We start from the raw sequence: 12,399 nt of genomic DNA, 5'->3' as shown, positions 1-12,399 counted from the left end.
GGGTAGAGAGCTTAGGAAACAGCGAACTGGAGGAATAACATACTTTTTTATTTTTTTTATTTTTTTAAATTTTTTTTCTAGGGGCTTTACGTCGCACCGACACAGATAGGTCTTATGGCGACGATGGGGTGGGAAAGGCCTAGGAGTTGGAAGGAAGCGGCCGTGGCCTTGGTTAAGGTACAGCCCCAGCATTTGCCTGGTGTGAAAATGGGAAACCACGGAAAACCATCTTCAGGGCTGCCGATAGTGGGATTCGAACGTACTATCTCCCGGATGCAAGCTCACAGCCGCGCGCCTCTACGCGAATAACATACTCTAAGGAATTATTAATACACTTTATTTTTGCAATTTGCTTTACGTCGCATCGCACAGATAGGTCTTATGGTGACGATGGGATAGGAAAGTGCTAGGAGTGGTAAGGAACTGACTGTGACCTTTATTAAGTTAATTAATTAAGTTAAGTTCTTGGTGTGAAAATGGGAAATCACGCAAAACTATCTACAGGCGTGCCAACAGTGGGATTCGAACGGTTTTCTCTCGAATGTACTCACAGTTGTGTCGTAACGCATATGTTTAAACTCTACCTATTTAAGGAACGTATTATTGATAGTTCTAGTCCTATATTGTTTTCTTACATCAATATGAATCTTCAAGAAGTAAAACACAATTATTATCCTCTTTGTGCGTTTCGTTTATGTATTGCTATAAGGTCGGAATGAAGTCGCTTCACCGAGCAAGTGGATGCGCGGTTTGGGCCATGTAGCTATCAGCTTACATTCGGGAGATAGCGGGTTCGAACCCCACTGTCGGCAGCTCTAAAGAGGGTTTTCCGTGTTCTTCCATTTTCACACCAGGCAAATGCTGAGGTGTACCTTAAGCAAGGCTACGGTCGCTTCCTTCCCATTCCTAGCCATTTCCTATCTGTTTGACGTAAAACAGATTGTAAATAAAAATAAAAATATAAATGAAGTCGCTTCAGTCATTCGCCATGTATTCTGTGGACGATACTTTGACATTCTCCTTATCTACGACGAAGCAAGAGAGAATTCGTTGTAGGCACAGGCAGGTCGCCTACGGGCGTCAAATAGAAAGACCTGCACCTGGCGAGCCGAACCCGTCCTGGGATATCCCGGCACTAAAAGCCATACGATATTTCATTTTCACTACTTCTGTATCGGGAAAGGTATCCGAGCATGGATCATCAGATTACGAAGACTTTCGTCAGTGTTGAAGAACGTTTACGAACAGGAGGGATACTCCAGATGATACCATATCTTCGCGATAAAAGACCGTAACATCTGGTGAGAATGAGGAGGCTGTTCTGGACACAGTCCACAATAATCGACACACTAGTACACGGGCAATTGCGCAACAGGTGAATATTAGCCAGGCTTCCGTACTACGAATCGTCCGCGGATGAAGAGTAAGTCTCGACCTACAAGTGGCTACGGCCCTACCGTGGTTCTACGCCTCTGTATTCGGGAGACGGAGAGAGTCCGGTGCCCACCGTCGGCTATCCTGAGAATGGTTTTCGGTGGTTCTCCATTCCCCTGCACTAAGAAGAATGGCAGGCCACTTACTAGTATAGGCCACGGCCGCCAACCCTCAAACCTTCTTCGCACATCTCCTTGGCCTGAGAGACGGCGGTGTCGTCTAGGGGACCCGCCGACCCCTTCAGCGAAGGAACGAAAACTTGTTTAATAGTAGTACTAATGGTGCATGCGCATAAATATACACCCTACCATTTAAAGTTAAACCAGGATTTCCACGGGCGGGATTTCGAAGTTTCAATGAATTCTGTAATTGGCTGTTAGAAGATCAGTGAAATGTTGCAACATTACCATCGAATATTCTGTTCTCGGAAGAATCGCGACTCCACGATAGGGATACAGTCACCCGGAGAACATGTACTATTGGAGCGCTGACACTCCCCACTGGAGGTGAGAAGCAGCCTATCATGTGTAATGGGGAATTAATGTATGGTGTGGAATCTTGGGCGATCGCCTTATTGGATCGTATACATTTGAGGGCTAATTAACAGGCTCACGCCAACTGCAATTTCTATACCAGTTTTCTAGCTTTCTTCGATCTTGCATATGATTAAAACATAAGACGGGTATCTAGATTTATAAACTGCCTTAAATATAAGCTATTTTAAAAAGTTCTTTTTTTTCCCCGAAATCCTGTCCAGATTTTGCTAACGCAGTCAAGTCTAATTCGTATTGTTAGGCAACTGATATGTTGCAATGTGGTTATCCAGTTTAAGTATGACGGAGCGATTTGGCCGTGTGGTTAGTGTGACGAAATTTCTTATCTCCGATGGAGTTCGCATCATGTCTGACAACAGCATCGCCACATTCAGTGAAAATAAGAAAAACGCGAGTAGCAGACTAATGATATTGTCACTCGTCGGACCTAACTAATGGACTTGCCCAGTAAAATTTATTTCATCCAGTGAGATGAGATTGAAATTTTGGTCCAAGTATATTAACATCACCTATCACAGTAATTATGCCGGGCTCGTGGTGTAGGGGTAGCGTGCTTGCCTCTTACTTGGAGGCCCCGAGTTCGATTCCAGGCCAGGACACGGATTTTTACCTGGACCTGAGGGCTGGTTCGAGGTCCACTCAGCCTACGTGATTAGAATTGAGGAGCTATTGACGGTGAGATAGCGGCCCCGGTCTAGAAAGCCAAGAATAACGGCCGAGAAGATTCGTCGTGCTGACCACACGACACCTCGTAATCTGCAGGCATTCGGGCTGAGCAGCGGTCGCTTGGTAGGCCGAGGCCCTTCAAGGGATGTAGTGCCATGGGGTTTGGTTTGGATCGCAGTAATTATGACCACCGACTCTCTGTAAGTTTCGTTCATAAGATACATTAGCACATTCATTTCAAATGTAAAATTACTTTTCTCATAGTAATTTCAGCTGCTGTAGCTAGTAAATACATATAGTTTCTTTCACTGCATTCAATGTTAGACTTAAGTTGTGTGAAGTTGCTACGAAAACGCAGAAAGACGGTTCTTCACCTGTCCTCATCCCTATTTCTTACGCAAAGACTGAACAAAGAGCTATGGAAACAGGCTTGCTGCAAAAGCCATCAGTGACCATTTCTAACATATCACTCTAACAGGAAAGCTTCTTCTCTTCTTCTACCTGCCAGTCTTAGTTTCTATCCTCGTTTTAACTGATCTGACCTCCCTTACCATGGTCGATGATGATTTGACGGTATTTATCGTCCAACCTTTATACAGGATGTACCAAAACTCGATGTCAAAAATTCAGGAATGGATTCCCTACATAGAGAGAAGAAAAAAAAGTTTATGACAACATGAGTCCGTAAACGTATACTTAGATATTTATTCAAACTTTGTGACACAAATTAATTTTAGTAATATTTACATGTCCTCATACAATCATTCAGTCGTCTCATCAACAGAGGTTCGCCATTAACATCCGGGCAGGAATTGTTGGTGATTCCTTGTTGGGACCCTTCGTTCTTCCGAACAACCTTACTGGAGAGAACACGAATTTCTTGCGTAATGCATTGCCTGATTACTTGGAAGACATGCCACTTGGATCCCGTCGACAAATGTTTTTCATGCATGATGGTGCTCTCGCACATTTCAGCAGGTACGTGAATACCCATTTTCCTGAGTACTGGATAGGTAGAGGAGCACCGATTGCTTGGCCAGCACCACGCTCTCGTGACTTGAACCCCTATGGACTTTTACCTGTGGGGACACGTTAAGCCCCTCGTGTATGTGACTCCTGTTCCTGATGAAGCAACTTTATGTGAGTGCAGTATGACAACCTCCCAGTCATACGTAACTCCATGCGATGACGAGCGGAGGCTTGCATTCAAGCTAAAGGTCGTCACTTTGAATATTTCCTCTGATACATGCTCAAGGTGTTCCCGCTGTCGTTACAGACGTACGGTATAAATGTACGAAAGTTTGAATAAATCTGTAAGTATACGTCTCCGTACCCATGCTGTCATAAACGTTTTCCTTCTATGTGAGGAATCCATTCCTAAACTTTTGCCGTCAAGTTCTGATACATTTTGTACATACAAAAATCTGTCTCTAGTGTACTTTATTTCCTCCTAGTGAAAGCTCAGCAGAAAGTAGACTAGAAAATTTAAGTTCAATAGTGAGCAACTTCTATGTCAGCCTGTACAGCGTGTGGCCTACAAGAGTTGGCCAAGGAGGTTAAATAGACGACAGCTTAGCACACATCATAGCTAGACTCAGGTAAAAAAACCTAAGTTCGCCATTGCAGACACAACAACAGCACAGGTTGCTCGGTGCCCCTAGAGGAGCTTTACTCTGATCAACCCCCCCCGGAATAAAGTGACCTACAGGAGTTAGCCAAGGGAGGTTACATAGACAACAACAACTTAGCATACATCATACCTAGACTCAGCTAAACACCCCTTGTTCGCTAATCCATGCTCTCCCAAGTCAGGTACCCCTTTTAGTAGCCTCTTTCGACAGTATTCCATAAGATGACGATATTCAATTGTCTGAAGGTAGCGCGTAGCTAGAGGTAGATTGCGCGTGGCGGACATCTTGCGCGGTAGCCCTAGAGGTGGATTGCGCGCGGCCGCCATCTTGCGCATTAGCCCCTGGCCCAGAGTCCCCTTTTTATCACTACTCCAACTTCTCTAATGTCCTTCCAAATCTGATCCATCCACCTTCTTTTTGGTCTTCCAACTGGTCTCTTTCCCTTAACTTCTCTTTCCAATTCCCTTCTTGCTACCTGTTCCTTTCCCATTCTTCTTCATATATCTGAACCATTTCAGTCTTGCATTCTGTATGTTCTGTATTAACGGTTCTATATTTAGCTCTTCTCTGACTTTAATATTTTGAATTCTATCTCTTCTTGTCTTTTTAACTGATGTTCTTAAAAAAATTCCATTTCTACGCTTGGATCTTACTGTCTTGTCTCTTATTAGTTACCAGCGTTTCTAGTCTGTATGTTACAATTGGTATGAAATACTGTTTATATGATGTTAATTTCATTCTTTTGGGTACTTGGTCATCCCATAAAAGCTTTCTGATTTGATTGACAAGCTTGGGCGTTGCGCTACGCTGTCGTGTCGCTCGCTCACATGCAACCTTGCTCGTAATGGCAGCGTATCACGGAGCAGCATCTGATCATCATGTCCGGATAATGTAGCGTCTTTATTCTTATTAAAATGCGGTAAGGTCTCATGAACCGACTGGCGTACAACACTTCAATCCTAGTAGTAAAACTCCTCCCGGTTTCGGATGAGCACAATGCATTTACCACGCTGCAATGTAATTAACCCCCGTAACGTTAGTTATATAATAAAAATACACATTGCAAGTACTTTCTGCGGTATTGACATGTATTAAGCGTTAACTTTAGAACAGAGTATCCTGGGATATAGGCTAATAAAATTGAATTCAACGTAGTTACGTACGTTATCATTGTGTTTTGATAGGTGTTGATCAGAAATGTACACCACTATTAATGTCAAACTTCTATTTAGATTTGCTGACGTAATAGGCCGGGTTTTTACAGCTCGTATTTAGAGTCCTTAGGCAATTCAGGGAATATATTTTCATATGATTTATTTCTTCAGATTGTTTAAGTATCGTGCATACTGCGAACAAGGGGCTGCCTGGCCGAGATGGTAAAGGCGTGCTTGGTTCGCCCGGAAGGACGTGGGTTCGACTCCCCGTCAGGAAGTCGTAAAATTTAGGAAACGAGATTTCCACTTCCGGAGGTGCACATGACCTTGCGGTTCACTTAGCCTGCACCAGAAATGAGTACCAGGTTAATTCGGGGGGCAAAGGCGGCTGGGCTTAGAGCTAACCACTCTACCCCACAAAGTGTCGAGGTTACGGGTAGTGGAAGCCTTTACCTTCCACCCCTCCAAGGGCCTTCATGGCCTGTACGGAGAAGACTTTGCTTTGCTTTTGCAAACTGCGAACAGTAAAATTTTTATTTAATTTTTGCAGCGTTTTTCACAAGTGCGAAACCTTACAGGAGATGCTGCTTTAAGTTTGACCTTCCCGATGCCCCGCTTGTCCACTCCCCTCGCCAACATATTTTGAGTCTCGCAAGGTACTCTAGTGTATTGCTTGTCAACTGCACATCACATGTAGACAGTCGATACCGCGTGGTCCTCAGTCTGTATTTCGTTCGCTAGTACAAGTTGTGATCATTTCTGCGCATTCAGTGTATTTTCCTTGGGAATTGTGAATGCTATTATAAATACTCTTTACCGCTAACGTTCTGTTGCGAATTCAATGCACTTCTTCTCTGGTGATTAACCAGATGATTTAGGGAAAAATGAATGACAGATTCTCTATTACATTTTTGTGTTTAAGTTTATTATACCCATCAATTTCCCGTAACTTATTTTCAGACACCCTGTGTATGTAAGATTGACCGTCATTTCATGGTGAGGTCCTAAGCGCTGTCTTTAAACCAGCCCGAGATTTATGTTCGCCGTTGGCAAGTCGGAAGTCTGCAGTGAAGAAGCGTGTTGGTCACAAATCGACTCCGGTAGTGCCTTGGGGAGGGAGCAGAGAGCAAGAGAGGGAGGAAAGGGTTTTCGCTGAGTCAGTGCTCGCCAGCAAGAAGAGAGAAGCCAAGCTATCCCGGATGTTCCGAAGTAGCCGGCATGATTAATGCCCTCACATACAGGGTGGACCACTTCGCGCTTCATCGCCCTTCGGCTCTCGCCGTCAACAACGCATATGGTGCTACGCCTTCCTCAAGCAATTACCGACACCTAGAGAAGAAGATATTAACAGCTCCCAGTAAGGACCAGACACGTGAATCGCGATGTCGGCACATAGCCTACTCCTGTCGAATAACACTAAGGCACGTATTCACCATCAGCAACTTTATATTACATTTCCAAAACTCGGATAATGTCATTATCTCGGATAATGCTCACATTTGTATTCACCGCGGAATTTACAGTATTATCTCGGTTTACCAAAACTAAGTTTTCGTTTCAGTCAGAATTTAAACCTTAAATTTTTCATACTAACGCACGGAAGACAAATGACCACGTGCTGGCGCCACTATCGAAATGTAAACAAATTTTGATTTCATTCGGGTTTTGCAAATAATTTATCATAAATTATTGACCAAAAACGAAGTAGGGAGCCTAACGTGACTTTCCAAGAGAATGAATTGTTATTGAATTTGATGACAGAAAGCATTAAAATCATCGAGAATAAGAAAATAAATTATAGCCAAGACATTCTATATTTCATTCAAGTATAAGGCGGTATTCATTAAAACGTCAGTTAATCGTGTACCCTACAAGATATAAGCTATATACTAATCAGGAGTTGTCCGACTCGTTGGCTGAACGGTCAGCGTACTGAGGCCCGGTTTCGATTCCCAGCGCTGCCACGAAATTAGAAAAGTGGTACGAGTGCTAGAATGGGGTCCACTCAGCCTCGGGAGGTCAAATGAGTAGAGGTGGGTTCGATTCCCACCTCAGCCTTCCTGGAAGTGGTTTTTCGTGGTTTCCCACTTCTCCTCCAGGCAAATGCCGGAATGGTAGCTAACTTCACATCCCGCCACAAGGCCGCTGTTCATCATAGCAGGTGAGGCCGCCTGGGCGAGGTACTGATCCTCCTCCCCAGTTGTATCCCCCGACCCAAAGTCTCACGCTTCAGGACACTGCACTTGAGGCGGTAGAGGTGGGATCCCTCACCTCGCTGAGCCCGAGGAAAGACCAACTCTGGAGGGTAAAATGATTAAGAAGAAAAATAAAAGTATTAATTTTTCAAACAGCTCCTGTACGATTTTTTTCAGAAACCTTTTCACGCTAAAAACTAATTTAATGGAATTGACTAGAAAATGAACATTATTAAAGACACCTTAATTTCTGAGAGATGTGAAATACTTGAAACAATAAATTGTCCATCTTCTGGATTCGACCCAGCGATCCCGCGCTTACGAAGCGGAGCTCTTGCCGCTGCACAAGGAGCTCGTTGACTTCTTCGCGAACATAGCTTGCACATAAGCGCACTGGATTTTTCATTAATTAATTTCTCGGAAACGGCTGAGAATTGCGCGTTACTACTTGCACCTGTCATACTCCTGGTCATGTCCTACATGTGTACCAAAGGTGGATCGAATCGGTCACCCATGCGCTATAGCCTCCCTCCCCTTGTTAGTGAAAAAGAAATAAGGCAATTTTCCTTTGCGAAAACCAAATGATCATAAATAAGTATCCCGGTCATGGCAACCAGCCATAAGACATAGCCTGTACGGTTGCTAGGTAGCACTGTTTGACCGTCCATCCATACCTTATATCACTACCTGCACGGTTGCTAGGTAGCACTGTCTGACCGTCCATCCATACCTTATATCACTACCTGCACGGTTGCTAGGTAGCACTGTCTGACCGTCCATCCATACCTTATATCACTACCTGCACGGTTGCTAGGTAGCACTGTCTGACCGTCCATCCATACCTTATATCACTACCTGCACGGTTGCTAGGTAGCACTGTCTGACCGTTCATCCACACCTTATATCACTACCTGCACGTTTGCTAGGTAGCACTGTCTGACCGTCCATCCATACCTTACATCACTGTCTGCACGGGTGCTATGGCTACATTTCCGTCACATATTTCATGACGCTAACTTCCGTACCGCAAATTTTCAGATGATCCCCAGCCATAAGACATAGCCTATTCATGTCAAAATACTACGCCATTACCGTGTTTAAGGAGTTTGCTATGACCTAGGCGAAACGCCAGTCAAAGATAGTGGAAAATTGTTTTAAAAAGGAGGGCCATAATATAGTACTGGCAACATTGTCCAGAATCTCGCAGGAGATCGCGCATGCGCAAATAGGATATGGGAGCGGTCAGGTGGCATTGTTGTCGGTGTGTAGTGTGCATTTGACGGACATCCAGTTGGGAGTGTCATTGTTGTGTGGCGTTGAAGTGAAGAGTGTGGATTTAACCGCGCAAAAGCATGTGTTCAAAAGGTTGTGATGTTTGGGATATCACTGTATATTTTTAATTATTGAACTATATATTTAATTGATAAGATGTATATATTTAATCACTGATAGGTCATTTTTAAATTAATATGTGTATATATATAGGGTTTTTATCATCCATTTCAATCATCATTTCATTTCTTTGTATCGCGGCTATAACGTATTCTGAACGAACAATTTATTGGGTAAAGTATTTCAACATCACGCATATTTATAACTTGCAGTAAATTTTCCAATAGCCGTTGTGAGGTGACCAGAGTCAGCAGGCTAATTTCAGCCCAGTTCCAGGAAAAGTACGTCATCGAGGTTACGAGAGATATTACCCTCTCCACCTCATGAAGAGACAGTTGATACATTATTAACACCCACTTTTCAAACTCCGCTTCGAGACGCTTTATTTCAACGGGAAAGTTCAGCCTATGTGAATGAACGTAATGAAGCAACGTGATGGATCCACAGCAATACATTGGAGAAGGGATGAGACCTCGAATCTTACTGGACCATGTGATATGGCTGATGGAAGGAGACTTTTGAGCCGATATATACCACCGACAAGGGCTGGAGAGGAGATTCTCATTCAGATTCTCATTTATATTCTTATTCGTACTCTTACTACGATTCTACGTCTACACATCGGAGAAGATTTTAACTTAGTTCACTTCGCATCTGAGTATATTCTACTCAAAAGTTACTCTCATTGGGACTTGTTATCTCAATGACGAGAGGTAGTTAACGGGAGACCGGCTTTGACTAGTATAGGGCAGGAGAGCTCTTATTATGAATTTAGCTACGCTACTGTTCCGTAATACGGAAGAATACGAATGTATTCTCTCCATGAACATAACCCATGGTGGTTTTGCACTTAAAATTAGGACTCATTACGACTTTATGTAAGGAGTACAGTAGGAAGTGTTAAGGACAGGAAATGTAGAAGTAGGACTGGAATCCAACAACAGAGAAGGCAGCCGGTACGAGATCCACATATCATCAGCTTCAAGACAACAGAGTCTACATATGGTGAGCTTATGGCATAAGTTACTGCAAGTCTTCGCGCAACAGTTCATTTTTAAAATTAATTTCATTCAATTTTTCTTTCGCTTCCGTAAGTTCAGATGTCGTTAAAACGCCGTTACGTCACGTTTTTCATCTTAATAAATAGCTGTTTTAATTTGTATTTTAGGAAATGATTATTAATGATCCTTAAATTCCAAGTTAGTGTACTTAATGATTTGTGTGCCGTTCACCTCACCCCTGGGAGTTTTTTGAGTCTCATTACGCATTATTATTAATTATCTACTTTTGTTTTCAAGCCATAAGCTTGAAGACTGGCGCCCTTGGGATACTATTTCTGGAGAAACAATGACATATCATTTATTTATTTTAATATTAAAGTGACCCGCCACGTTATAATTTTGTCATTCATCTGTGGGCCAAGTGGGTACGTCACAAGGTGATCAGCGTTCGTGGATTAAAATCGAGGTTGTCCGTGGCAAAATAACATCAGAATGTTATCGAGGATTACGTGAAGCCTGTAGCGAGAATACATTATCGTGTAGGACGGTCGCGCGATGGGTGAAGGCGTTTCGCACGTGTCGGAATGAGACTGCGTATTTCCTCAAGATCAGATTGATATCGTTAGTAGTCTCGTTTCCGTCGAGCATCAATGGACTGTCCGGGAATTATCAGTAGAGAGAGGTTTCAGTCATCAAACGATGTGGCACATACTGACGAAATGTCTTAAGACGAGGAAATTTGCGTCCTTTGGGTTCCACATCAACTCACCGACGCGACGTACAGAAATGGCAGCGCCATGAACTGGCTGGCATCAATCTGGACAGATACCGCAACGAAGGAGACGCATTTCTGCATTGTCTTGTCGCTATAGATGAGACGTGGGCACGAGCCTAAGAGACTGAATTAAAGCGTCAAAAGTTTGAATGGGGTCACCCAGGTTTGCCACGTCCACAGAAATGTCGACAGGAGCCCAGTGGAGTGAAGCTTATGCTGATTGTGTCATGCGACTACGAGAGTGTGTCTGATCGACAACCCGTAAACAGTGACTACTATTGGCAATTTCTGGAGCGACATCTGTGTCCGACTATGCGGCGCAAAAATCCACGTTTATTGCGAGACGATCGCCCTATCGTGTTGCATTACAACGCAAACAATGGCAAGCTCTTACTGCAACGGTTGCATTGGGAGGTCTTGGCATATCCTGCGCACTCACCAGACATGAGTCCTTGTGATTTCGAACCTTTTCTTAAGTTGAAGGAGTCCTTCCGAGGCCGCCGATTTCATGACGTGGCATCTGTACTCAGAGCAGTAGGGCGCTCCGTCGCTGTCATCAACAGAGAACGCCTTGCCAATGGTCCCCCAGCTTCCCGACATTTGGCAAAAGGTAATAGACTCTGCGCGTGACTACATTGAAGGAATGTAACTGTACTTGTTAGTTAATTAAATATTACGTTTTATCAATATTGCCACTCATTTATTCACAGACTTCGTTGAAGGCAGTTTGCGATGACCTAATATAGACATATATTGAACACTGGTTGCCACGGTGCTGGCTTTCTGTCCACGTATTATCTACTCTTAATTGGTTCTAATTCCATATAGACTCCGAAAGCCCACCTGGTGGCCATGATCGTAAAGGCGTTGAAGTCTATACGGTCTGACACCGAGGTTCGATTCCCGTTGGTTGAAAAATGTTTCACCATCAGTATTTCGGTCGGTAGGGTAGGGAAGGTGGTTGTATACAATTGCTAATCACTAGATTGCGTGCCAAAAGAGAAAGCAAAATCAAAGTCGTCTCCGTACAGGCCATGAAGACCCTTGGAGGTGTGGGAGGTAAAAGCTTCCACTATCCGTAACCTCGGCACTTGGTGGGGTAGAGTGGTTAGCTCTACGCCCGGCCGCCTTTGCCCCCAGGAATTAACCTGGTACTCATTTTTGGTGTAGGCTGAGTGAACCTCAGGGCCATGTGCACCTCAGGAAGTGGAAATTTCGTTTCTTAAATTTTACGACTTCCTGACGGGGATCCGCACCCACGTCCTTCTGGGCGAACCGAGCACGTCTTTACCGCCTCGGCCAGGCAGCCACTGCGTGCCAAAAGCCTGGATTAAATTCCAAACCTCTCCGCAGTGCTCATAGGGAGTGAAGCCATATGACGCGGTTGATGGTGATTCGTCGGTCTGATGGGGACGTTAAGCCTTGAGAAAGCCCCTTGGTGCTATTCGACAGGAGTAGGCTACGTGCTGGCACCGGATTTCACCCCTACCTTCCTGGTATCATATATCATGTCATTCATTTCATCTCATTAACTCCTCTGATGAGGTTGACGTCAGGAAGGGCATCCGGTCATAAAAACCCGCCATGACAGATTCAT

Source organism: Anabrus simplex, chromosome 11 (genome assembly GCF_040414725.1).
Source record: "Anabrus simplex isolate iqAnaSimp1 chromosome 11, ASM4041472v1, whole genome shotgun sequence".
In the NCBI taxonomy this organism is placed as follows: domain Eukaryota; kingdom Metazoa; phylum Arthropoda; class Insecta; order Orthoptera; family Tettigoniidae; genus Anabrus; species Anabrus simplex.
Note: the sequence above shows the minus strand (reverse complement) of the source record.